This window comes from Mastigoproctus giganteus, chromosome 7 (genome assembly GCF_048544385.1).
Source record: "Mastigoproctus giganteus isolate SK-2022 chromosome 7, ASM4854438v1, whole genome shotgun sequence".
Classification (NCBI taxonomy): Eukaryota; Metazoa; Arthropoda; class Arachnida; order Uropygi; family Thelyphonidae; genus Mastigoproctus; species Mastigoproctus giganteus.
The window spans coordinates 48,638,580-48,666,133 of NC_143581.1; positions in this window are offsets into that span (position 1 = coordinate 48,638,580).

Here is a 27,554-nt window from a genome sequence, read left to right on the forward strand (position 1 = left end):
CGTAGTTCAAGCCTGCGTGACTACTAAAAACGGTGCTGTTTCTTGTATTCTCCTATTTTGTGAACCCCCTCTGACTGTGGTAGTCCTGGCGTATAAACAAAAAAATTATTTATCAAGAGCTAAATATTATTCTACTTTAGATGTGGAAAGTCATTGTCCTCCACGAACAACAAGCCATTAATTAAAACACAGGGTCATAGCAATAGTTCACTGATCTCCTCCAGTATAATATAACCTTAGTGCTAAGGTACTATAGAAATAAAAACAACAGCTGGTGTCGTGTTTGTGACTGACTTGTAAAGATTTCATCATCATAAATAGCAAAGTGGTGTTGATGTATTCAACTTCTGAATACATGAACTCCACATTGAATAATAAACTGAAGCCAGGAAGCTTCGGTTTATTTTGGTGGAAAATTGCGGGTATTCTGGACACAGAATTGTGACCTGTTTGTAGGATGAAAATCCTGATTTTAAGGGTGAGAAGCCGTGCAACCCTGTCCCAAGCTCAGCCATGGTATGAAAAGGTCCATAAAAATTCATCTTCTGAGAGGGAAGGGCAATTTTTATGAATATTTTTCCCACCGTGACGAGATTCGAACCAAGGTCTTTTACTACCAATGTTGAAAAACCACTATGTACTGCGACTGTGAAGTTGATGCTGTTTTACTCGTTTCGAATGAAACTAGAGTCCTGAATACACTTTGATTCGGGTTGAACACCGATGGTATACTTGTGCATAAGCAATCGGACTACCATATGCCTGAATTACAGATTAAACTTGGCATGGATCTAACTAGTGGTCGAAAGGTCACTGATGAAGCAGACTTCGTGCACATGCACAACGTTCTAATATGTCCCACAGAATCTTAAGAGTTCATATCTGAGGAAGGAAGATTACTACGCTTACGTTGTTTAAGGCATTAAACGCGATGGATAACGAACCACATTGCATGATTAAAGTATATTTTCTTTACATCATGTCAATACAAATAGGATGGATAGAGTTAATGTATTTTGGCAGAGCAGTGTATATATTCAAGTGAGGAAATTGTCATACGAGCATCTTTAGACTCCAGAATCTTCTTCTCATTTTCAGGTAGTCAGATATGATTTTAATAGTTATTAACTGTTTATAATGATATCTTGAGAACGTCTTTTATCATTTGTGGATTATATTATTTAATATATAAAGTGATTTTTCTCTTCTGATTTATTTGGTTTTTCTCCTTCAACTACATATGTACTTAAGACTTTTTAAGAATTCTTAAAATAAGTTAGCATACATCAAACCTTGCCTGATCTTGAAATTCATCTTAAATCTTAGCTTGAATAATTTGCTCATTATTTGCTTTATTCTTCATATTAAAATTTATCAGAATTTATCAAAACAAGTAATACATCTTATAATATTCAGAATTATTACAACGTCTTAAAAATTTCGTACACATACAAATTTTAAAGGTTTCAACCATATAAGTAAAAACAATCAGCGTGTTCTTGGGAACAAAGCTTAAGAAAACCGAAAAAGTAAGACCAATTTCTTATAAATTAAGATTAAATAATTTACTTATTGCCAAAAATAAACATTAATCTCCTTAGTATCTTCCCTGATTTATTAAAACTTAATACAACGTACATTTTTGAATATTTTCGAAATGTAATAATTGTCCCAGATTTATTTAAAAAAACATGATTTATCTGATGAAAATCTTAGTCATCCTAAACTGAATATTTTCATCATTATACAAAATTAGCACGATTTTCATACCAAAATATCAATAAATATATAAAAAATTACTTAGGAGTATTCGAATTCAATTTATATCTGTTAATATTCAAAACGTATTCTACTCCAAAAAATTCAAACGTATACTATGATGGCAATGCGAAATTTTTTTATTTAGAACTTGAGGCAGGAACAATCATGGCGTGCATTGAAAAAGAGAGAATGTGTCCATATTAAAACTGTCATATCCATATTTGACACCGGAAAATGTCCTTGTTGTTATGGAAATTACGCATTTGCAACTAGAGTGTATATTTTATCTGAAGTTCGAAAAACCCACAGTGAACTACAGGATGCAGTTCTGGACAAAATCGATTGAAGAGCTCATTGTTATGTATTAAAATTATTTCTTCTGTCGGCTTGTTTCAGTTCATCCAAAGCGAAGTCAAATGATGTGTTTTCTATTTTCTATCTTGTTTTTATTCCATTTATTTATTCTAGTTGCCTGAGACGACGTACAATATATTACGGCCTGCATTTTAGGCAAGAGGAAGGAACTCACTACAAACTTGATATTTGAGACACAGAATTTAGCTAAGAAATCGTATTTTTTTGGATAATATTTCCACTATAAAAGATGAAAATCAATAAGTTGTTCGCAGAAAATAAAGAAAACAAGGTGTGCTTCATTATAACAACGAGATAAAGCGACTTCCCTTATTGAAAATAAATAAACGAAGAAAGAAATCACATTGCCGGTTCTAAATAATCATTAAAAGCAATTAAAAAATAATAGAAGAGGGGATTCTGATCCGTCCATGACTTTATCAATTTAAAACGATTAAAAACAAAATAAAAAATATAACTGATTCAAAATAACAGCTAGCCATATCTTTTACTGCTGCATTAAAAATGGATGAGGAAATTGGATCAGTAACAGAAGTACCACAATTATTTTATGGACAACTCCAATATGAGTTGCCATCAAAGGGCAAGGCAAGGGATACCATTCTTCCACAACTAATTTCAATTCGTGAAACGTCTTTGGAAGTGTGGATTTCAATCTGCTTTCCTTTGGAACAGCAGCACTCGACTCCTGATAACGAGTACTATGAATACCATCCCAGTAAACCACTCATTGCCGTTATCCTTACAATCATCCATACTATGTTTGCACCCAGCTGGAGAGAGACAATCGGCGTTGTCATCTCATTATTTTCTGTATAATTAAAGCAAAATATGAATCGTTTTGGATTGCAATAAGCCCTTGGGTTATTCATTCCCGTCTCTTGAAACTGTCCCTAAAGTGTCCAGCATTGCACATGTTCAACCACTTCGCCATTTCCGTGTGTCACCGTGGTAGCACAGTGCATATAACCACCCTCATCCCCATACTGGGTGAAAAAAGACCCAAATTCGAATCCTGTCAATGATGCGATGGAAACTTTTCGCCACGTGGTTGAGTTAGTCGGTCTCTGGCAACGATTGTATGGTTTTTATTCATGGGAACTCGAGTTTTTCGTCGAGCAAACAAGCAAATCTACCACAAAACACACAGACATAATATATATAGCACAATATGGTCTTAGTCGCTACATTTAAAATATTAACAAAAAAGTGTCACCTTAATTTTTATACTAGTGTAGTTTTTTTCGAGAAATGCGTTGTTTCTGTCTTATTGTTATTGGCTATAGTATATCAGGCTTAATGTCGAAGTTTGCAGATGACACGAAGGTTGGCAGGGTTGTTAATGACAGTAATGGCAGTGTGCTACTGCAACAGGATCTAGATAATTTGGGCAGATGGGCTAAGAAGTGGCAACTGAAGTTTTAACCTTGACAAATGCAAATATTTTTTAATTGCGAACGGGCTCATGATTGTATGCAAATTTTACATAAGTTTATTGAATTGACTTTAATTTTATATATAAACTATATTGTGGTTCTAGAAATTTAGGTAATATTAAAGAGTTTAAAAAAATAAACTCTTTAATATTACCTAAATAAGTAAACATTTTTATTTATTTATTTTTTTATTATAATTCAAATTTTATTTTATAGATAAAGTTTAATAAATATTGAATGAACTGTTATAAAATTTTAAAATAATGAAACGCATGATATTTTAAAACTATAAGTAGAACACTGTTCCAATCTATATGCACCTTGTTTGTAACTCGAAAATTAAATGAGTGTTAAAATGTAGTGTTGTGTAAAAGGATTTGTTCATTCTGAACTAAAGGGACACTATTATAGCACTACCGCCTTTACCACAATTTGTCTTTAGAGTAGTGCAAGAACAGGGCAACTCGTTCTGAAGACAGAGCGTACACGATGAGAGATCTATGCCGTTTTGTATATACCAAAATAGGAGAAAAGGCTTTTTTTATTCACTTATTTTTCTTTTTTAATAATAATGTTTATTTGAATTAGGATACATAAATATAAACTAAAATATACATATGTAATAATTTTATTTATACACTCGTAATTTACCAACAATAAGACTTTTCAAGCTCTCATTTTTCAAGTTTATCTCGCCTATCATTCCTGTGTTGAGAACAATTTATCTCTACCCTTTTAATTGTGTTTCAACAAAAAATTTTAGTACTTGTATATGGCAATTTTTTTATTCCTTCCCTCCCTTCGGCTGGAAGCTGTTGAACTGTTCCATCATGTGATATTATCCGCGCATGTTTAATACCAAGCATGATGAATATACCGTAATAATAACATAGCTAAGATTTAAGGATAATCAAGTGTACCATAACAAGGCAAAGTAAGGCGAATCAAGTGTACCATAACAAGGCAAATACAGTTCTTATGCCAGCCCTCTGAAAAAAATACAGTATGATTCTAATTCCAAAAAATTTCAGAATAAGATTTCATGTTCTAAAAAAATTTTAATCTAATAAATACTAATAAGTATATAGGTGTAGGATACATCAAAAGACGTGACCTCTGCAGCAGCAGCAGCACAGTGAGAACGATACACCACTGTCTACCAGGCGTTTGGTGAGGTATCGGTTCGACTCTGGTAAATGAATAGAGGAAGTTCTAAAGTCCTCTTAAATTGAGGCTGTAGTTAGCAGATCGCAGCAAGAAGAAGTAAGGTTTCCCCCGTAAGTTATGACAGGATTTTCAGCCCGCACAACATGCAACCACATCCACACCCTTCTACAGCCATACGGATATGAGCGAGCAAGGGCATGACCTTCAATATAATATTGAAGGCCATGTGAACAACACCAGGACAGGAGTGGTATCTTTGAAAGCAAGTTCAAAATCGGTTACAGGTTACAACATACTCGGATGAGAATATCTTGCCCTAACAGAGCGATAGCAGCTCCTCCAGCTTTTGGAGGCCACAGGAAAACAACGTTTCAAGATAAACTGCGAGGCTATTCACGGTTTGTATTCCCCTCACCTCCCTATCGCTGAAGAGCCCGCGTGACTTGGTGGAGAAAAATACTGTCTCTGGAGTTAAGAACAGCTGGTTAATGTTTTCTTCATAATTGAGTGGAGATTTAGTTTTAAAACAAACTTGGTGTCCGTTTTCATTTGGAAAGAAAGTGGTGCATCCCTCTAACATCAGGGAAAGACCATGATCTGGCCTTGATTTTATAATCTGTCTGGAGAGGCATTATTATGAACTATAGCACCGATCTGCACACTATACTTGGGATTTTACAAAGGTGTCATTGGCCCTAAACTTATTTTCATGGACAATAATGCTTCTCTATCAGGTTCAGCTGATTGACCTTTTCTTTCAAAGCGAATATCCTTCGGGTAAAGTGACCAGAGAGTAATCTCCGGCCCTGAACCCGATTGAACACGTCTAGGAAGATGAATTAAGTTAAGATACTCCACATCTTCCCAGAACCTTAAAGCTTTATCATAATCCTTATAAAAAGCACGAGTGCTCATTGTTTGAGTTGATTGGTTGCCAGAGTGATCACATTCTCTGAGCAAGACTGACTTCTCAGCTTTGGATAGTCACAATTCATAAAAACAGAGATACATTTCTTTTAAACTCATTATAATGAAATCTTAATAACACAAAACATTTCATGGAATTCCACAAAGTACTTCTTCCATCAAATGCATGTTTTTCTTGGTATATCAGATGTCATGGTTGTAACTGAACTTATTGGATGCCAGTGTATATAAGGCCTTAGTTTTACTTTTTTATGAAGTTTTCAAATGTGATGTGGAACTGTCATTATTCTGTTCTATACGAATTTAGGATGTTTAGATAAAAAGCAACCTTTTAGGCAGATTATACAAGCTGATATATATTAGACCCTCGCGAGTAGCGAAGTGGATATAATCAAAGTCCTTCCCACATCAGGTATGTAGGCCTGGGTTCAAATCAGGCAAAATGACCAGTGGAATTTTTATGAGGTTTTTTTTTATTATTATTAGTCGGCTTCGTGCGATGGTTGCATAGTTCTTTCCGAAAAAAAAAAACAACATATTTTTGGAAACTCAGTTCAGCAAACAGACAAATCGACTGCACAATACACATAATTTTCAGACATAATATACTGAAGCCTCAGCCTTAATTATTTTGGCGTTTAACATATACATCCACCTGATATATCATAACTATTGTTATAAGACAGGTTCTAAACATAAATTAAACATTTGTTGAGGAGAATTATGGCCAGTTGTATGCTTTTGTTCCACCTGTTTATTGGCCAAATTTATTTGATCAGGTATACTAGAGGAGATTAATCTCAAAATGTAAGAAAACAAATACTGTGGAATTGTATATAATCAACGGTATTATTCACAGGGCCGAATATTTATCAAGTGAACACACGTGTTTACAAAATCTATTGCAGAGAATTTGCAAAATTATTCCACCTTTATAATATGGAGTTATTTTTAATCATGATTAATAAATTTTGATCTACTAAAAATAAATAACTCTACATATACATTTTCATTTTTTACATATATTCGTTGAGTTTGATATAAATATATTTTAGGAGACATAAATATACACGTTTTGGAATTTATTTTATTTTTTATCATTTGGAATTATACTTTTTTGTTTATTGCAGTCTTTAAAATCTTAGGACCTCACAGTTGGGAATGTGAAATAGTTGGAAAGAGTGTTGTATGGACAGTAACCGCCCTGATCTCAGACACCTTAATAATGGATCATCACGAATAATAAAATAAAATCTAAAAAATCTTATATAATTTATATAAAATATTATATAGTTTAAATTTTAAACTACACAAAATTAAAACAAATTCCATAATTTAAAATAAAAAAATAAATAAATCCGAAGGATTCAAGAAACTTGAATTTAAATTGTATAGATAATGAAAAAGTTAAAAAGTATCAAAAAAATGGTGCAAATATTTTAAATAACTATCGACTCAAAAAAGTCAATTTTGAAGATAACTATTGACTCAAAAAAGTCAATATTGAAAATAACTATTGTTCATGTTATGAGAATTCACTCAGATTATGCAAAACTATTTTTGTTAAAGTCAATGTAGATGTTGTCAAAACATGTTTATAACAGTGATATAAATCAAAAGAGCAAGAAGAGTTGACGAAGGTTACCGGAAAGAGAACAGAAAAAAAAAAAAACATAAGAAGTTATCAACAGCCATATTTCCCTGCATGATGTGCTATGAACAATAACATCGATATAGAAATGAGAGAGAGAGGAAGGGAGTGGATACTTCAAAGATGGGATTTCTGACAAGTTAAATGAAAAAATAAAAAGAGACGCGAGGAATTTTAAAGGACGTAGGCTGAGGAACAAATGATACACTTTTGGTGACAGAATGTCAGGGAACAGTCTTCTCAAACAACTGATTACGTCTAACCACAAGCAGATAGGCGACACGCTAGGCCACTCATGGTACGAACAGAAAGCATGTGACAAGAAAAAACTACATAATCTGGAATTTTTTTTTCTAAGTCGCAACTTCCAGCAGGTTTTACGATCCTCTTCAGCGCGTTGGATTAATAAACCACTTATTTATAACAATAGTCAATGATCCTGACAGTTAAATTAATAAGCTAAATATATCCTCCCAACTTGAATCTCTTGGTAAAAAAAAAGATGGTTAGTTTGTATTAAAAGCATATTCTAATTTGTTGAAATTTTTGTTTCTTCCTTCTAACGTGTGAAAAAAAAAACATAAATGAATGTTTTTAATTGTATAAATATGAAATATTTTTGTTATATATCTTTAATAAATAAAATTTCAGACTACAAAATAACATTATTAAATATTAACGTGTTTCTGCTGCACACAAACTTCCACTTGATTGATTCTAAAGTGTAAAAGAACGATCTATTTCGAGATTGTTTACCATTTGATTTTGTTATAAAATCCCATTTTCTACGAACCATTCTCCATACAGCAGTACAAATGGAAAAACAACGTTACTCAAAGAACCCTAATTATGTATATAGCCTAGAATGCTTGGTGGGAATATGATTTCCAGGAGAAACTATAAATTGCTTCTAGTTGGATCTTCCAGAGAAGTATCCGTCGCCATGGTAAGAATATGATGCACGCGCAACGTTTGTTTTTCTGCTAGTCTTTTCTGGCATTCGGTGAAAAAACCAGGTAAATTTACGTAGCCTTGCTAATGACGCCCTTTGCTGCAAGATAAGGCGTTGCACATATCGACCGGCGGCAGCTGTCTTTCACCCTTAGAACTTCTGCAGGTCATTATACTGCTTCCAACTCACTCCGCTCTTCCTCATCTCCATCCTAACTTAGGCGAATCTTTTTTTTTTTTTTATTTCTATCGAAGCAATCTTTAAGAAATGCAGACATCTACTGCCATAAGAGCAAGCCCACTAGATACAGAGATACGCGAAAGAGGTAATCCCAAAATAATAACTATATTTCCACAAAGCCTTAGATGCTCAATAGTGCTGACATATCGCTATCATAATATTCCAAATTAGCATCACAAACTTTTGGAGAATTTTTCCAAATAGATCTTTCTGTCTGATCTTTTTATGCACTAGGAATATAAACCTAACTTCTAAAAACATAAATTTACATAAATTTTGAACCGTATTTGTATAATTTCATGAAATAAAGCCCAAATCTATACGTAAATTTGTGCTCATTTTATTGGCCGGCCCTTATGCTGTATAAATCGCTAGTTATGGAAGCGGGCAATATTTGACAGTCCACTTCAGACCAATTATATAAATAATAGCCGCTAAAATAAAAAGAAGAAATAGTTTGCAGCATAAAAGATTGTCAGAAATAAGACAGTCATCATCCGCGATCATTTTCGAAATGAAATATGTTGAAAATTATGGAAAAGTAACAAAAAATAAATCTAGTTTGCAGTTTTAGAGATGAAGTTTTTTTTTTTTTGAGATTTCAATATGCAAAGCATCTCTTTGTCTCAATCCACGAATTCGATATTTATAATAAATTTCATAACCAGGATTATCAGTTCCACTTTCAATGTATTTTATTTTCGGCTTCATTCATTCCAACTCTTATTCTAAATTCTGGATTATCTTGAGAGAATAAGAGATGCAGCTTTGTTAATTATGTTAATCAGTGGAACCTTAGGACAATTAATTCATTGAGTAGCATTATTGGGGAATGTATATCTGGCATCCTCGGACTAGCCACTGTTAACGTATTTCGAGTGAAGAATTCATTCAATTGCTTATTCTGTTATGCATTGAAATTTGCATTATGCATGTCTGGATAAGAAATCACTTAACGACCACATGGATTAAATGTACAGAGTTTGGTTCCGTAGCTACTTTTCATTTTGTACCGTTGCACCAATGGTATCTACCACTGCGTTTATATTTTAGATTCTCTTGTCATCCGACTGATAACAGCATCTGAAGGACAGTCTGGTCGACTCAATTTCAATCATTGAAAGCCTTTTCGACATTTGCTGTAATATAATTTCGTTCACGTCAGCCATTGGTGAATCGGAAGATTTTTTAGCTGGAGAAAAAGTTTACTATATGCGATTAATAATATTAGTTATTTTTTTGTGTCTTTGAGGAAATATTTTAAAGGCAGACTCGTCGTAGAAATCTATTCTGCCCATTTTCTTACTACGACATGGCTAATAAACATCGCTAATAAAATCCTCAGCAACCGCAGATTCTCCAACTTGGAGAATCTGCAACCTCAAAAAGAAATCATTGTTCCTGAGATCCTTGGATGATGGAAGAGGGTAAAAATTAATATTAAATACTCATATCATTCCCGACTTTGGATGCCTTTTGGACGAGGGCTCCACCGCAACTGTGGTACTGCAGTTAAACCTCTGTCCATACTGTAATATCCGGTATTGGAAATGTCACATCCATACAGAGGTTTATGTGACAGTTTAAGGTAGCAATGGCGCTGAGGGGTATTATTATAAGATCCTAGACATGTACTTTGAGGGTTTCAGGGTCATATGGGCGGGGAGTGAGGGCCTGGACAGAGCAGGACATGCTGCATATGTCATTGATGAATATACTGTAAAAGAACAAAGGTTCATGCAAAGATACTACAGAAAATAACAGTTCCACATCCCCCTTCTTGCAGCATTCTTCAAAATCTAACCATTTTTAATTATGGTGAAAGAAATATATAAATCTTTTTCGTTGTTCCACGGAAAATACTTCAAACTAATCAAAATAGCTTACTTTTACCCTTTCTTAAAGATTTTATATATAAATATTATATAAGAAAATATATGTTTATATTTATATAAAATATATCTTTCTGTTGTTGTAGATAGGCTTCTTATCATATTAAAATGCATTAAAGCCATGTTTATAAGAGTTACGTGGCTTTAATCTATAATTAATACATTTATTTTACATCAAAGTCTGACCAATACTCTCCAGGTTGAAATGGGTTCAACAATATTGATGATTTTCAGATTTTGAGTTAATAAAAACATAATAACTCACAAATACTTTGCTACTCTTCGATACAAGTTAAGTTGTTGGAAATGGTTATGGCAGTGTTTGAGTAGAATCTATAGACTATTAGTATGAGGCAGAAAATTGTTTCCATTTTGAACTTTTACAGCTAAAACTGTGCAAACTGATAAACGATCTTAATTTATTTAATTAAACAGTGAAAATGTTCTAGCAAATCTTGTATTAATTATAACAAATGTATATTCTAAATTGGGTTTTTAACATTCTTACACGTCACTTGTAAAAAAATAATAAAGCGTTTTTAATGCAGAGCGAAGTTTTATACTCAATTTATTTTTATTATATTTAAAAAATAGTTAAGGTAATTAAAAATTATCCGATTATTTGCACTGCTAATTGATGAAAGTATATGGTAATGTTGTCTGTTGTCATATTTAAATGTTGTCTTCGAAATGTTGTCTTAAAATGGCCTGCGTGCCAAGTATAATTTTTTTGCATGAAAAAAAAAGCGAAATAGTTGAGAAAAATTTCGGTTTTATGCGGAATTTCAAAGATACAAAAATGTAAATTGAGTTAACATCAGTATTTGGTTCTTTCGAAATTTTATTTCTACAAATAAATTAATTATTTTATTATATATATAAAAAAAGCAGCCGTGCGTATAGAAAGAGCCAGGAGAGATCTCAAGAATGTAAAGATGGACAAGTAAAAATATATATATTATACATTTATCTTACACCTTGTCATATCACCAACGCCTTTCTTGTGTAGACTATTTGTTAAAATGAGAAGCTGTCAGAAACAAAAACAAAACATAGAAATGTATGCTTACTTAATAGGCTTGTGTTTTCAATAGTAGCGATTTTCTTTAAAGACACGGTCTATCAGATTGTGACAGAGAAAACAATATTCGGCAGCTTTGTTTTCGAAAGAACTTGAAAAATTAGAAAACCCCTCTAAAACATTCGTGTTGGTGAAGAAGTATCTCTCTCGGCTCACAGCGACAGCGACATGGGTGACACATATGGATTTCATAAACATAGCCGTATACCTTCCTTAGTTATTTGAATAAAATATTTTCTCCCTTCGCAAGTTTGGTTGTCTTCGTCTTAGAGAGACGTCCAGAGAATAGTAAAGAAAAGAAGCCCAGTAAAATGTAAAGAGATCGCAAAGAAGGAGCTAGAAAACGGAACGAAAGAGAAATTGATTCTAAAGGTAAGATCGAATGGAAAGGGTCGCGTGAAATAAGACAAATTTAGGAAACAGAAAGAGAGAGAGAGAGCGCCTAAGGCATGTACTTCAAAATGTATGCAAATTCTGATCGTGTATATTTGTATTTTGTAGTCCCCTTCTTGTCTTTTGGTCAGTGTCAGAAAACAAACAGATAAGAGGCGATAAAAACGTGCTCGGAAGAAAACAGGTAAGTAGAAGGTTATGAATTCATTATGCCATTGCAAACAGCACAAACATACACAATGGGGCTATTTTTAAAGTTGACACCAACTAAAGAGATTTGCGATTCAAAAAATTCAAAAATAAGGTGGTATTCCGTTTGCAAATTGTATTTTTATTCGCTAGAAAAATCTTCAAACCTTTTTCTAGAATAGATTAGGTTCAAGAGCCAAGCCACGTAAGACAGAACATGGTATTATATACCATCTTCTAATTATGTTGAATGTTCTGATGGAACAAAATGAGGGATTACAGAAGTTGCACTAAGCATTGCTTTTGTTGTTAAATAAATACAGTCGAATCTCCAAAGTCCAGCAACCTCAGGACCTTATCTTTGTCGGATCTTGAAAAATATTTTGTGGATATCGGTTGGCCATATTACAGGGATAAAAAGTCGTGTAGAATATTATATTTCTGTTTGATAACTTAATGTACGCATTAACGTACAAGTTTACTTTTTATATACAGAAAAGTAGCGTACAGTACACGAAAACGTACAGTTTATACACAGTGGAGATTATAAAAGTGCAATAAAAATTAAATTAATAATTCCCCTTCGAAAATATACCACGTAGTCTTTGACAATAGTGTACAACATTTTCCCGTGTAGATAAAAACCTTTCACGTGTTTTGAAAGGTCACAATCCTCTGGCCATTGTGGGCAGTACAACTGGTAGGTTCGCCGTCCTCCCACACTTGGTGGCAAAGACCTGAGTTCGAGTCCCTTCGATGACGAGAGGAATTTTTATGGGCCTTTATTCACAAAGTGGCTGAGTTAGTCTGTCTCAGAAAGGGGTAGCATGGTTTTTTCTCCCGGAAACTCGGGTTTTTTGTCCAACAAACAGAAAATCGTCCTCAGAACACAAGCAATTTTACAGACAAAATACACTGGGCAATATGGCCTTAGTCGCTGATGCTCCTAAAATCCTATTACAACAACAACAATCCTTTGAGCCATTTAATTTTCCTTTGGATGGCATATGGACAAATACAAATGGTAAAAGTTGTTGTGTTAATATTGTTTACAAACGACAATCGAAAATTATCACTAAATATGTTGAATATATTTAGTGAATCGTTAGCTCAGTCTAATCCTTCATGTACAAATCGTGAAGCTCAATCAGAGAATTAAATTTGCCAATTTCTAATGATTTGCCAGATTCATCCATTTTCCTAAACTTAGCCGAAAATGGGTGGTGTCAGGAAACTGATTGCCAAAATTGTGAGATTCAACTGTATTAGAGTAATTTTTACTCAACTGTTTCCCACATATATTAAATTCTAAAAAATTGTATTCAGCTAGTAACTATTTCATTTGAGAATTGAGAATTAAGAAATAATCGTCTCTAAAAACATATCTGTTGTCAAATTTTGTAGGTTGATGGGCTTTCAATACAACTAAAAAAAATACCAATTTCAATGAATACAAAAAGTATTGGGATTTTTATTTTCAGTACGTATTATGTATATATATGCACTTAGTAGTACATTATTAAAACTTTATATTTTTGTATATTTTCAATTTGTTTTCAATTTTAAAAATTCCATTTTGTAAATAAGTTTAATTTATATTATAATATTTGCATTAATTTTATATAAATAATAACCATTTTATTTCTACTTATCTGTATCATTTTATATCTTTCTCTCTATTCTCCACGTAGTCTACTCTTTTGTCTATTGTTATCTATTAATCTGACTCTTCCGTGTGTTGCATATCCTTCTTAATATCTATAACAGAGATGATTTCCAAAAATAGAAATTCGATAATTTTCCAACAACTCTTTAAAAACTCACCCAAAAGTTCACTTTATGAGGTGAATGAAACTTCTTAATGCACTATTCCAAATCACTTCCGTTAGACCAGATGCCATAGTTCGTTTCATGAACGTGGGTCAATGACCAAACAAGAACGTACGGAAGACCTATAGAGGGAAATATCCCAACTTTCGTTTTCCGGTTCGGGATACTTTCCTTTCATTCATCCCCCCTCTAGCTTTCTAGGGTGGTTTCTTTTTTAAAGACACGCGCCAAATGTAGGTTACACGATACACACAACAAAACATATGGGGAAAGACACGTTCCTCAAAGGTCTTTACCTCCGCCATGAACTTCTACTCACACGTATGCAACAAAATAGCCCTTATTATTTCGCCACCTACTTGTGAAAAATTTACAAATGCAATTTGTTTTAAAAACAAAATTAACCTTTTTGACATCAGTCATTTAAGCCAAAAATAATAGTCATTATTTCGGAATGAAACCATTCACTCCTAATTTTCATTTGAACTTGAAGTGAATTTGCGATAATGTCTGTTTATCTGTATACTGTAGCCGATTTGTGTATTTTTCAAACATTTTTTCCAGTTAAATCTCCTTGAAACCTATTGAAAATTTTCCAAAGATGACTCCTTAAAACCTATTAAAAATTTTCCAAAGATGACTCCTTAAAACCTATTGAAAATTTTCCAAAGATGAATCCTTAAAACCTATTGAAAATTTTCCAAAGATGACTCCTTAAAACCTATTGAAAATTTTCCAAAGATGAATCCTTAAAACCTATTGAAAATTTTCCAAAGATGATCTCCTTAAAACCTATTGAAATTCGGCTATGATGTCAAGAAAAATCTTGTTCAAACCGAAGCAGTATTTTTTGATTTATCTAAGGCATTCGATCGTCTTTTACTCGTTTCTAAACGTAAACATTGTGTCTTAGAAAAACATTCTTTTGAATTCAAAAGTCTTCTGACGAACAGAAAAATCTCTGTTTTTACTATTCAGTACTGGGAAAGATATCACTAGAAGATTCTCAACCAATTTACCATTATTTATCAGAAATTTGAGTTTCGCTGCTAACTTACGCGCATGATCTTAAAGTCTACAGAAAAATGCTTTTGATGGCTGCATCAAGGAACATTTCATTTGCCATGATACAACCATCAAAGGCATTGCCAAATGGATATTTTGCAATAATTGGTATTTGTAATAAAATTACATTTGCAATACCAAAACCCTAATCGATTTCTCATACGGAATTGGACAATCGTTTAGTTTCCAGAACCACTGAATTAACTGATATTGAGATCACACTTAGCCTCGCTTAAACCTCATGTTTTAAATATTTCAAAGGCGAATTTCGTCAGTTTAGACGAAAACTAGCTAAGACTGTTGCATGTAGCAATCTTGGTTTGACAACTAAGGAGCGAGGAGACGGCATCAATTCATATATTGGTCTAATGATATGATCCTGCAACGTCCTGAAACGTCACCTCCATATAAAATTAATCTATGGATAATCACCACGTGTCATCATTCCCGAATTACAAGGTTAGAAGGATTCATCCGAACAAACGGCATAATTCTCTTGACGAAGATGTCTTTTATAGATGGCAGAGCCACTTTTAACCACTCCTCGGAAGTTTAAACTGCTTTCGAGCTACAAAACTCTTCCTGTCATGCATGGCCCAAGTTGTTCTCAATTAACATCTCTAGTGAGCAACAGATCAAAGTAATTAGCAAAATGTCTTCCAAGCCGGAAGATATTCTTTTTATTCTCGACCTCATGCTTCCTATTTTCACAAAAATCCTCCTAAATGTACTGTGGAGCCAGTTCCAAAAGCTAAAAATTCCAAATCCTAAATTATACTTCTCTTGAAGATACTACGAACAACCTTTTGGAAACGCTAATTAGAATCAAGGAAGCTCTTAAATCCAAACTTGATATCATCTTTATGGAGGTCGAATTCACCTTTGAGTCATTCTCTCGATTTCTAATAAAAAAATTTATAGCTGTTTAGATCCACTGAATTAAGTGTGTTTAGATCCACTGAATTAAAAAAAAAACAAGAATGATACAACTATCCAAATAAACACAATTGAATCCTATAAAGACCAGGTCTCATTCGGGATGAAACTTCGCGTTTTCAACGTTCAAAGACGCACGTATCAAAATATTAGTAGCAGTATGGAACATCAAACAGGAACCTATCTGTATCGGTAACCTTGGAATGATTATCCAATGCACTCACTAATACGTTACACTTATTTCCATGTATGCATGGATAATTTGCTCTTCTGATCTGCCAAGTAACCTATCAGGATTTCTCAACAACGCGTATTAGATCCTTTGGTGGTATGGAACCACAAACAATCTCCAAATCAGTAATATTTGCCTCCTGCAGATCTCACTTCAGAAACAACCTTGTTGTGCATGGAACCTCACAATCTTTTCTCAGCGCCTACCCCTGACAACCGTGATATTTTAAAGTCCTGGAAAAGTCCTTTTAAAGTCCTTTCCTTTAAACTCAAGGAAACCAAAGGAAGCACAGTACTCGCAATACTTAATGGCGCTATAAACTCAATAATACGGTTGTAATATTTTTGATTGCGCCTAGGAAATTTAGGCCATAAGGAGTCCTTGTTTTGTTTGTAAATTTGTATGTATTTTTCTAAGTCGCGTTTTGGTTTGTGAGATGAAAAATCCTGAACAGTCATTCATGAATACAGTGTAACTGTTAGCTTAATTGACTGGAAAAGATCAAAATATAAAAACTAATGTATATTTAATTTCAAAGTGAATGTTTCAAGATTATTTCCTAATTAAATTTTTTTCAGCATTTCATCCAAGCATTCTTTCTGTATTTTTTCTCTGAATTTTATCTCCATATTTCAGATTCACGCTTATTTCATAAAACTGTACGTGATGTGTACAAATCGATCACTTCTTTTCTTTCACTTATATCAAGTCCTTAGATCAAAAGCTTCGCCATCTTAAAACTGATGGATACAGACAGAAGTGGAGCTAAAAGCGCTTCATAGACTAAAAGTAGTCTGAATGAAACAGAAAGATAAATACACAAATAAAAAAGCACGAAAACTTATGAAAAAAATATGTATTCTTAAAATAATGCTTTTTTCAGCTTCATTCTGATGAATAACATTAAATTATAAGTCCTTCGATGGATTAAATGAAAGTTATATAATTTGGAGTGTTTGGACACTCAAGTTTCATCAAAAAAGACAAATTCCAGTCAAAGATTAGGCTCTTTCTCGAAGAAATCGTAGGCTGAATCTGAATTTTGTCTTTTGACCACATGCCAACCAAAATTGCATAAAAATCATGCAAATTATTCAAAGAACCAATCATGGCAATTAACTGCCAACTAATTTTACCAACCATTTAAAATGGAGCCGTTTATTTTATAGTTCATTCTAACTTACTTCTTTATTAATTATATCTATTAACTGTTATTAATGAAATACTTTACGCATTATCTATTTTTAACGAATAATGAAAATTTTATCACGCTTTACTCTTTTTGAAAGATTATAAATCGAATTATAAACATCCATTGTCGCTGTAATGCGCATGTGCACGATGAGAATTGTGAATGTAATGCTGTAGTTCATTATTCTGAAATTATTATTTATTCATTTATTATTTACACCTACTCTTGCAATAACTCGCAAGAGATTACAGATTATTTTTAATTAATTTACGTTTTTATTAATTTTTAATAACGGTTCATCGTACGAAGAATTAATTATCCTTTCGATATGAACGAAATAAAATTACATTCGCTCAGAAAAAAAGTCTTCTCAGTAGAGGATTGTTCTTTGAGAAATGGAGGGGGCAAAATCGATATAAGACCAATTTCTTAACGTTTTCTTGTTCCCCTAAAATCGAATACACCCTTTGGTTCTAAGTGAACAATAAACAGACAGTTAAAATGTTCAAAAGTGGAAAATGCTTGTATCGAAGATCCAACCACAACAAATATACATTGGTACCATTTTTTTCGTTCTTTCGAAGCTGGTACAAGTAAAAAGATAATCAAGAACTCGAAGAAATAGATTACCAGTTCCAAAAATGATCAAATAACCGCTACACACGCGTTCGAAATAGCATTATACGAAACAATTTGGTGTGGAGAGTGTATGTCGTAAGCTGTGAGTCTCTATGATGAGAAGAAAGTATCATCATCTTTAGAGTATCTCGGAGGTGAAAAAGAAAAACAAAAGGAAAAGAAAAGAAAACGCGGAGACATTGTAAACTGGCCACTGTTGCAGATTATTAAGCACCATAACTGCTTCTAACCTTACCCACCTACATCATCTTGTAAGAAGAATTAAAAATTAACGAACGTCTTGCGGTAGCCGTCAAGATTACAGATTATTGACTGTCTTGAAATAACGCGTAAAATCGTGAACCTGCACATAATACAGAGAGAAAGGTGGTGGTGGCTGTCTGCTAGGTTTTTATAGCACTAAACCATCGCATGTATTTTAGATAGCGAGTTGCCTCCTATAGAATGTAATGCATACAGCTTTGGATCTTAAAATGTGTACATTATACCTTACAAAAATATGAAGTGCACGCCCTGCTGTACAAACCACACGGTGGTGTAGTGAAAGTTGGCGAATCATCCTCTAGAATTTTCTTACCACATCCTAATAGGTTAACAATTCACATACGAAGCGTCGAATGATATTCGAGATAAAATTCCGAAAGAGTTGAGTTTCTCTTTTTATTCGTTGCGTGTCATCCTAAAATAGAAAATTTCTCTTTTTCACTTCTCTCTTTTATTTTGTTTGTTTTAAATGGCCAATAAGGATTAGCTTTATATTTGTTCTCCAAAAAATAATTTCAGAGATATTTGATAAATGGTTTCGTTTTTGAAATAAATTGTGATGTCTGCTCAACAAAATTTGGTATTAGCATTAGAATTAGTATTATTACACGCAAAAAAGATGCGCGGATAAAAAGAAACAAAGCATTTATAGCGGCAAACTTAAAAACATCTGCAGTTTGTAATCCATATCCACTGAGAATGAGACTTTAGAATTTATTTATATACTTTGGGATGATTACTTCTTTGTTTCCATTATCAAAGCTATCTATAGAACTCCACCCTCTCTGAGTAGCCTTCCTGGACTTATGGGAAGGGTGTCACGTAAGATTTTTCTCATTTCTCCTAATGTTTTTCCATGTACTTTAAACTCGTTGCTTTTAAGGTAATAACGTAACCCACGATTGACGCTTGGTTATCTTAATCACCATTTTAGGGCATCAGTAATTAATCTAGGCCTTTATTGAAGTAGTATTTCGTATCATCAGCAAACTCGGACATCAAACTCGTAATGATTTTATCAACTGCACCATACCGATGGTAGTCAAAGTTAATAAGTTTCATTTCATCTTTAGGTACACGTGAATCGAAGAGACAATTGCATGATTCTTATCTAAAGAGACACTTCTGAATCCTTGCATGCTTCCACCATTATAGCTGTAGGTTTCATGACCTCTTTTGTGCTTCCTTTATTATAACTAACAGCTCAATATGGTCTTAGATGCTAATATGCTATATAAACAACAACTATAATTAGATAAATCCCATCAGCTCCTCACTACCTTGTTCACTTGTGGTTATAACAATTTCTTTTCCGTTTCTCCCCTGTTCGGTGATCATTTTATGATCATTCAATTTTTGAGTCAATGTTCGCATAATATGAACATCGACGCAAAAAATGTAGACAATTTTGATTACTAGTTTAGGATTGCCATTAATTTTGATTTAATTCCGAGTATTAATGAGTGTTTCTTGTACATGAGCCCATGCAACTTAAGCCTCTCATAATAAGATAATTACTGCTGCTTGACACTTCCATTTGATCTACTCTCTTTGAAAACATCTCGCTTACATAATCATTACATTATTAAACTCTACATTATAGCATACTCTTAATGCCATTTATGTTCAAGCAGAGTGCAAAGCCTTGACTTGAACATAAATAAGATAAAGTTGATAATGGTGGGATTGTATGATTGTGGAGGTAAATCGTTGGGTGTTACTCAGCGGACAAAGCGAGAGTTTTAATTTTAAAATACTAAAGGAACGCAGTTAACTCTCATGACGCTGAATTTTTAAGTGAACTACTATTCCAAGAAGAAGCATGTTATATTGTGGTGCCAAGCCCTTCTAGTATTGGTCATTTCTCATCGTTGTGGCTGCTGGGGTGAAGTTGCACTTTGTCAGTCACTGTCAGTGGTTGCTGGCTCTCATACTGGTGAAGCAGAGCCACAGGTGAGGCGCTTTTCATGAAATATTCTATAGATTAGATAAAACTAGTATGCTGTATCTTTATCTATTATGCATATGAACTGCGCTAATAAGATATAGTAAGAATATTTAGTATAATAGTATAATATGGACCTGCGCTTATTCTGCTTGTTTCTTCTTTCTAGCAGTTCATTTTAAAACTATCCTTTGCTGTCAAACTTGAATATTCCTCTTCACTTTTATCCATACTAAGAGTGCTCTTTTTTATATTTATATGTTTCCTTCCAGCTGTGATCTCGTCTTACACCATCTCAACAAAGTTCCATCCTCCAAAGTACCATAATCTTCATTTTTTTTTTAATATTAGTTCCAGGCCTCCGCTTTTCTAGATGTTTCTTTCACTTCTAAACAACCGATCACCTGCAATACTCTTTTGAAACTCAGCTACTATCCTAATGACAAAGTCATCTGAAAAAAAAACAGTTTGTATTACGTTTCTCTCAGTATTTATTTACTGAGCTTTAGAATAACGAATGCTTTCGGAGATCTACAAAAACCTGGTGTCACCTTCTGTTGTGCAACGAGTCGAGGTCTTTCTTGGCCTCTCCTGATATAAAAGCATCGGTATTCATCCTTTCCTCACATGAGCCTTCTTTTTTGCTATTGTTTCCTGTTTACAGAAGTGCTCTGCTCATTTTATGCCTTTGTAGTTTCTATACTTTAAGATACCATTTTTCATCTTGTACAATAGTTACAGATACTTCTGATAATCGCCAGGTATCTTCTCATATTTTGCTCAACAATCTCTGCACTTACTCTTACCCTCTCCTTCGAAGTGCTTTTATCATCTCAGTGGCTACTTTCGATTACCCACTTGCTTCTTATGTTCCACGATCTTAACAGCCACCTCTTTTCCAGTATTCATCGTTGGTTCTTCCACACTTATTGCACGAAGTTCCTTCTTTTCATTTTTCAGAAGTCCTTCAAAGTATCTTTCCTCTTCTTATTTTCTTTATCTCGCTAAAATCCTTCTCCCTCTCTTTTGCTATTCATTATCTCCCTGTATCTCTTCGGCAACATCTCTTTTCTGTTTGTCTATTTTCGGTTTTCCTTGTTGTCAGCATAGCCAATGTTGATCAGATCATTTCTTCCTTCCCTTCATTCCAGCATGTAATATAAATAATTATTTATATCGAGGGATGAAAAGTCATCGTTTTTCATACACATTGGTTACAGAATATATAAGTAATACCCAACTCTAAAACCCTAAAATGTGACTCTGTGCTCAGCACTTGCCCTATTATTTTTCCTCACTTCTACCTTGATATTAGAGGGGCACACTGATTACAACATTTAACAATCCCTCATCTAGGGAAGCTTTCATTTCCCTTAAACTCCATTCATCCCCTTCACATCCACTACTCTGTCTTTATTATATTATTATTCAGGCTATCTCTTACTTCATTCCTATTTTCTTTCCATTCTAAAATATTTTATGACCTTTTCTGTTCCTTCTATTTCTTTTTGTTTAGGCAAGCTTTCTGCATTCATCTTTACTTCAATATTTCCAAATTCGGAGTCAACTTTTATGCAACTTTTCTCCTACATTCGAAGTATTTATTTACTACTTCTTTTAATCCAGTTTTCTTCTCTCAGTCAGTCCGGTTAGCTATTTATCAATGGCCCTCCTGGTCATCGTAGAAGAATATTCATCTCATCCAGTTCTACCATCTTCCACTTTTATAAAATAAACACACAAGATGCGTTATCTTTCATAAAATTGGAACATCTCATTTGAGCTTCTACAGTAAGGGTCCTCCCCACCGGTTTTCTTTCACATTATGTGGAAAAGGCGTCGATTCGAACTCAGTCGAGATGAAAGAAATTTTTATATATTTTTTTATTCCTCAGGTTATTCAGTCTCGGGCAAGAGTTGCACAGATTTATCTCCCGTATCTCACACAAGCAAACCGACCACAGAACATGTGCAGTTTAAGTACAGTATACCGATTCCATATGGCTTTAGTTGCCTTGGAGGCTATCCTGAACAACCCAATATACAAATAAGACGCCTCTTCTACAAATACTCTACGTATTTGGTAGATATCTATTACTCTCCTTCTTAATTAGTGTATCAGAATTGCTGTTACTTCTTTCTGTCTCTCTGTTCTTGCTTCTCTCTGTTCTTGCTTCTCTCTGTTTTTCTATATTCAGATTTAGCTCACAGAACACCAATTATGAATCTACCTGCTCATCACGACAAACGCAATCATCTAAAAGGCATCGCTGCCTATAGCGCAGATTTCAGTGGAAAGTAAGAAGCCATGCCCTTTTTAACTATTACGGGTATCATCATACAGCATTCCTAATCTCTTCCACCAACAGTAGAGAGTAGTTCCAATGGATTATTTATAGCTACAATTCTGATCACTGAAACTAAAACCTAATATAAATTATTCTGTGTTTGAAATACTCGATACAACAGATATAATAATATTGTTATGATGATAAAATGGCATTGCTTTCTTTATAAGATGCTTGTAGGACTGTCTTCCTCTTCAATCTGTTTTTGTGACTATCAGAATTTAAATTACATAGATAATGCAATAGTTTTAATTCGCAGAAGAAACTTGCTTTTACAACGAGTTGCCCTGGCATTGTACTTCCTTCAAACGAGTCTCTTCAGGACTACCTGGTCTCTCATCAGATTGCTAGCGCTCCAAGGACTCGTTGCAAAGGCAAAGTATGTTCTGCTGTGAGAATTAAGACCATTGCATTATCCATGTAGCTTAAATCCTTCTTCCGCAGAAACAGATGAAAAGGCAAGATAATCATTATAAATGTTTACGTATGTTGAAATATGCTTTTGAAAGCATGTATCAGTATAGTAAGATATGCTTTCAAATCAATTTTGAGCCATTGAATCAAATATATGCTTTTCTAAAACCGCAATCGGGAAAATCCTCTCTGGAATCAGGAAAATATGAAAATTCGCCACCCCTCAGGTTCCCAATTTCAAGGTGCTGACCGCATTCTTTTCTTTAAATTTTCACAAAAAAATTATCACTAAGGCTCAGAAAATCAGCAGTAAGAGCTATCAGAGTACTTAGAAAGGCAAGTACTTGAAAATATAGCCTTTCTAGGTACTAAGTACTAAGGCTATCAGAGAAAAAAAGAAAGGTGTCTAAATAAATTTGAATATAGATATTGCTAAAATTTAAGAACTTATTAAACAGTTTAAAAATAAATTTAAATTAAAAAATGTATTAAAAAACTATAATTAGACATTATGCATTATTACAAGAGAAAATGTAAGCTAATTTTATTTACAAAACAGCAAACCAGAAATTGAATCCTTGGTTTGATTATACTCTTAATAATAAAAAACAATACTCAATCCATTATCATTCTATCTGCTCATTCATATGCAACGGCGCTATTATTATTATTATATCTCATCTTTCTCTTTTTATCTATCTATGATTTCCAAAGGAAATATATTTGAGGAAAGGAATTACGTCAACATACATTTCTTTTTACTAAGAATAGAAGAAACTTTCACAAGACCTACACACACACACAGCTGTCAAGAAATCATCAAATATACGAGCGCGGAAACAGGCGTGATCCAAGTTTGGATACCTTTAAAACTTCACAGAACATCGCAAACTTTACCTGGAAGTTTAGACATTTTTGCATTTTATTTCAAAAGTAGTCTAACCTTTTCTTGTATCGTCCAATACAATTTTATAGAACTTAAACATTTGCTGAAATAACGAGTCCCGTTGTCTTGCTGGAGCGAAATGTTTTGTCCTTTCTAGATTACAGAGATGGTGTAAGTTTGGCCTGTTCTGTGTTTTGCAGCTTCGTGTAATTTGCTATGACAAACAACTATCTGTAAACAGCTTGGCGTATGTCGGGCTGGGTGCGGAATAAATACTGTTCCAATTGCTATAGTCCCTACCTTCCCTTATTGTTTATTGTATTATTTGCGTCTTATAAAGACAATTTTTGAGTTCTATACCATTTTTTATCTTTTATCTCATCTACAGCGTCTTTCTGGTTTCTGTTTATTAAATTCCACTCTATCCTTTTATGCCACAGTCAAATAAATATGGCCGAATTCGTGCCCTTCGTGATCTATCTTTCTGCATATGAACATTCCAAGAACAATACAGATAAGGTCTATACTGTAATGAGAAAAAAAAAAAAAAAGTGTACTAAGAACGGGTGATAGAAATTGCGTTATCTTCGTTGGTTCTCTTCATACGTGAATGCTGAACTAAGCAGACATTCCGTTTACTTTATTGGTATTAAGGTATCATCAATTTTTATTCAGTTAAAATTAATTAACTGAATAAAACAATTAATTCCTGATAAGCTAAAAAAGTGAGTCAGTTCGAGAAGCTAAACAGTAAAGCCTTTCTCAATAGCTAAAAAATAGTAAGGTAATTCTCAATAAGCTAAAACGATAAGAACGTTCTCAGTAAGATAAAGTCTCCAATTAGCTAAAATAGTAAAGTTCTCAATAAGCTAAAATCATAAAACTACAAGGCGACCTTATAAAGTCAAATTTTCAAAAATATTATATCAGAAAATTAAATATATCTCGGTGAAAGTTTTTTTTTCATTTATATTTCTTATTTTTATCAATTCATTCAATTTTTATTAAAAACAAGCATGGAAATAGTTACAATAAGCTATATACGAAGCAATACAAACACGAGTTTTACAAGCAATACAAACATTACTCTTTTTCTTCTCTGACACCACTGGTTCTATTGTTATCGTTGTCTCTATGGTATCATTTACAATTTCAGTTAGCCATTTATGCAACAGCATCAGTTACGTAATTTTGCATTTAAAATTCAATTCGCTGAATTCTGGTTTATATTGTGAATTATTTAAAAAACTGTATTGAACTAAAAGAATATTATATATATTAAATTAATAAATATATATAATATAAATAATATTATATGTTACTAGTGTAACATATAATATTACCAAAATTTTGTCAATAAGATAAATATTTCCTATTTCAAATTCTGCATTCGAAACTCCTCTTCAGTGGGGAGTTTCGTAGCCAAGTTGTTGTCATTTCGATCACTTTTAGCTTCCAAGAAGTCCGGTTTTTCTATTTTTACAAATATCTACATAAAAATACGATCTTACTGGTTAATAACCTTGAATTATTTAAAAGGAAGATCAGTACTTTCCTGATCGGGAATAAATTATTTTATAAGATATACTGAATGAAATTAACAGTCATATAAAACTTAGATGTATAATAAAATTTTATTGAATCGATAGAGTTTCAAAATCCTCGTCTAGTTGGACCCAAAAAACAATCGAGTATTCCAAGCATGACACAGATATACATTCCTTTTAGAAATAAGGAGATTCGCCTCAGCAAACAATTTTGCATTTCAATAAGCCAAACACAATAAAATGCCATCCAGCAATAAACCAGGCTACATAGAACAGTGGTTACATAGATTTATCAGTAAAGACTTCGATTTTAGAGAAAAACCAAGACGTAACTCATGGGAATGATAAAAAAAAACGGTTGGTACTTAACTTCAAATAAACAAACTGGAGAAATTCAAACGCTATAGTACAACAGAGAAAAAAAGAATCCGCGACTCCTACCATTTATATTTATTTCATAGGGCACAGGTTAATTTGCTGAATTTTCTGAACGCGTTGTTGCTGAACTGGTGTGTTTGCAGGGGCATGTCATCCAAATATTCGATAGGTGAGAGTGCCCTTGTGACTACGAAGTGCAAAGGGGTCCACCTGTCCGTTTTTGAATCGAAGTTTGCCTCTTTCCCTTTTCTGTTCAGTTTTCTAAATATATAATTAAGTTACTTGAATAATGAAGTTTATTTATTATTCAGGTAGGCTTAGGGGAGAGAAAAAGAAGGTTTTCTTAAATCGTCATTCACTCAGGTACTATTCAAGATTAAAATTGTGTATTTTGAATTACTACACCTTTAAAATATTAAAATATCCTGTTAGGTGATTTCACTTTAACGACAAAATCAAAAATGATATACAAACTAGAAGGAAGCAGATAATCATCACTATCTAAGATAAAATGTGGAGGAAAGGAGGAAAAAATCATCAGTTGCCACAGTTTAAATTATTTTGTTTTAATTTTAAACTTTATTGACATTGCTAACCCCCTGGATAACTTCAGGGGCTAGCAGTGACCGAGTGGTAGCCACTCTCTGGTGAGTGTTATATGATTATGCGCTTATGCCAAACAACTTAACCTTTTTTGCTTAATAATCAGTAAAGATGTCATCTGTCCAGTGAAGAAAGATTTCGGTTCAAATCCTGTCAGTAATGAAAGATGCTGTTTCTGGATTTTGTTTATCTGATGCTTGTTCTCAAACACAGCTGGTAAGGATGCCATCACGAGAAGCTGCTTCTTTCTACTTAGCGAAACAGACAAAAAGACCTTTAGAACACATTTAATTTATTATAAATTAAGAGGAAAGAGAGAGCGTGGGCGTCATAGACTATCGTTGATCTGTTCTTTTAATTCTAATTAGGTTAAAGCAAGGATTATGCCAACTCTCCCACAAATGATGCTATGTGATAGCGTGTATGGCTACCTCTCACTTTAGAGCTATTACAAATAGTTAAGATTCTTTTAAGGGTAAGAATAGTTAAGATTGCCGAAAAGTAAAATTTCAATCCTTTTTAAGAAATTAAAGTTACTCTCTATTAAACAGAATGCAATGAAAATACTAAACTGGAGAAATTTTATTCAAATTATCCTTCGAAATTCTGTTTAGGGAGCTTTGCGTGTTTGAAATGTGAGGAATATTCCTTCCGCATTAGCTGAAACTCCTGATAGGAGGAAGCGTTTTTCTCCTAAAGGAGGGAACCGTAGAAAATTGAAAACACCTAACACGTTCGCGTGCCTTTACTAACAGCATTCCGTCGGTATTCCGACAGGTGCCAGTGTTGCGGCCTGTTAACCCATCTACCATAACCCGACGGTGCTTGAAACTTGGCAAGAGAAAGAGAGGGGTAGTGCTCCGCAATCGACGGTGTCAGCCCTTACCCCCTTCCCGGCAACAATAATGTTACGACAGGCTAACACGGGGGAGCTCCGTCTGCAATGAAAGGGCTAAACGCTCACCAAACAGTCCAGTGACTGACGGGTGAGCTTGTCGGCCGCTGATCGCACAGAAGTGATGCCTTTGTCACCATGATTGGAAGAATGTTATGGAACACTGCTTCGGAGAAGGAAAGCTAAAACCGGGACAGCACCCCGATTATCACTTATTTCGCACGTGCGGCCAGAAACGCCTCTGGTGTGGTACAAACGTTGTAATGGGGAGGTTAACATTATAAGTCCTAAAATGGAAGGTAAGAAAAGAAAAGAA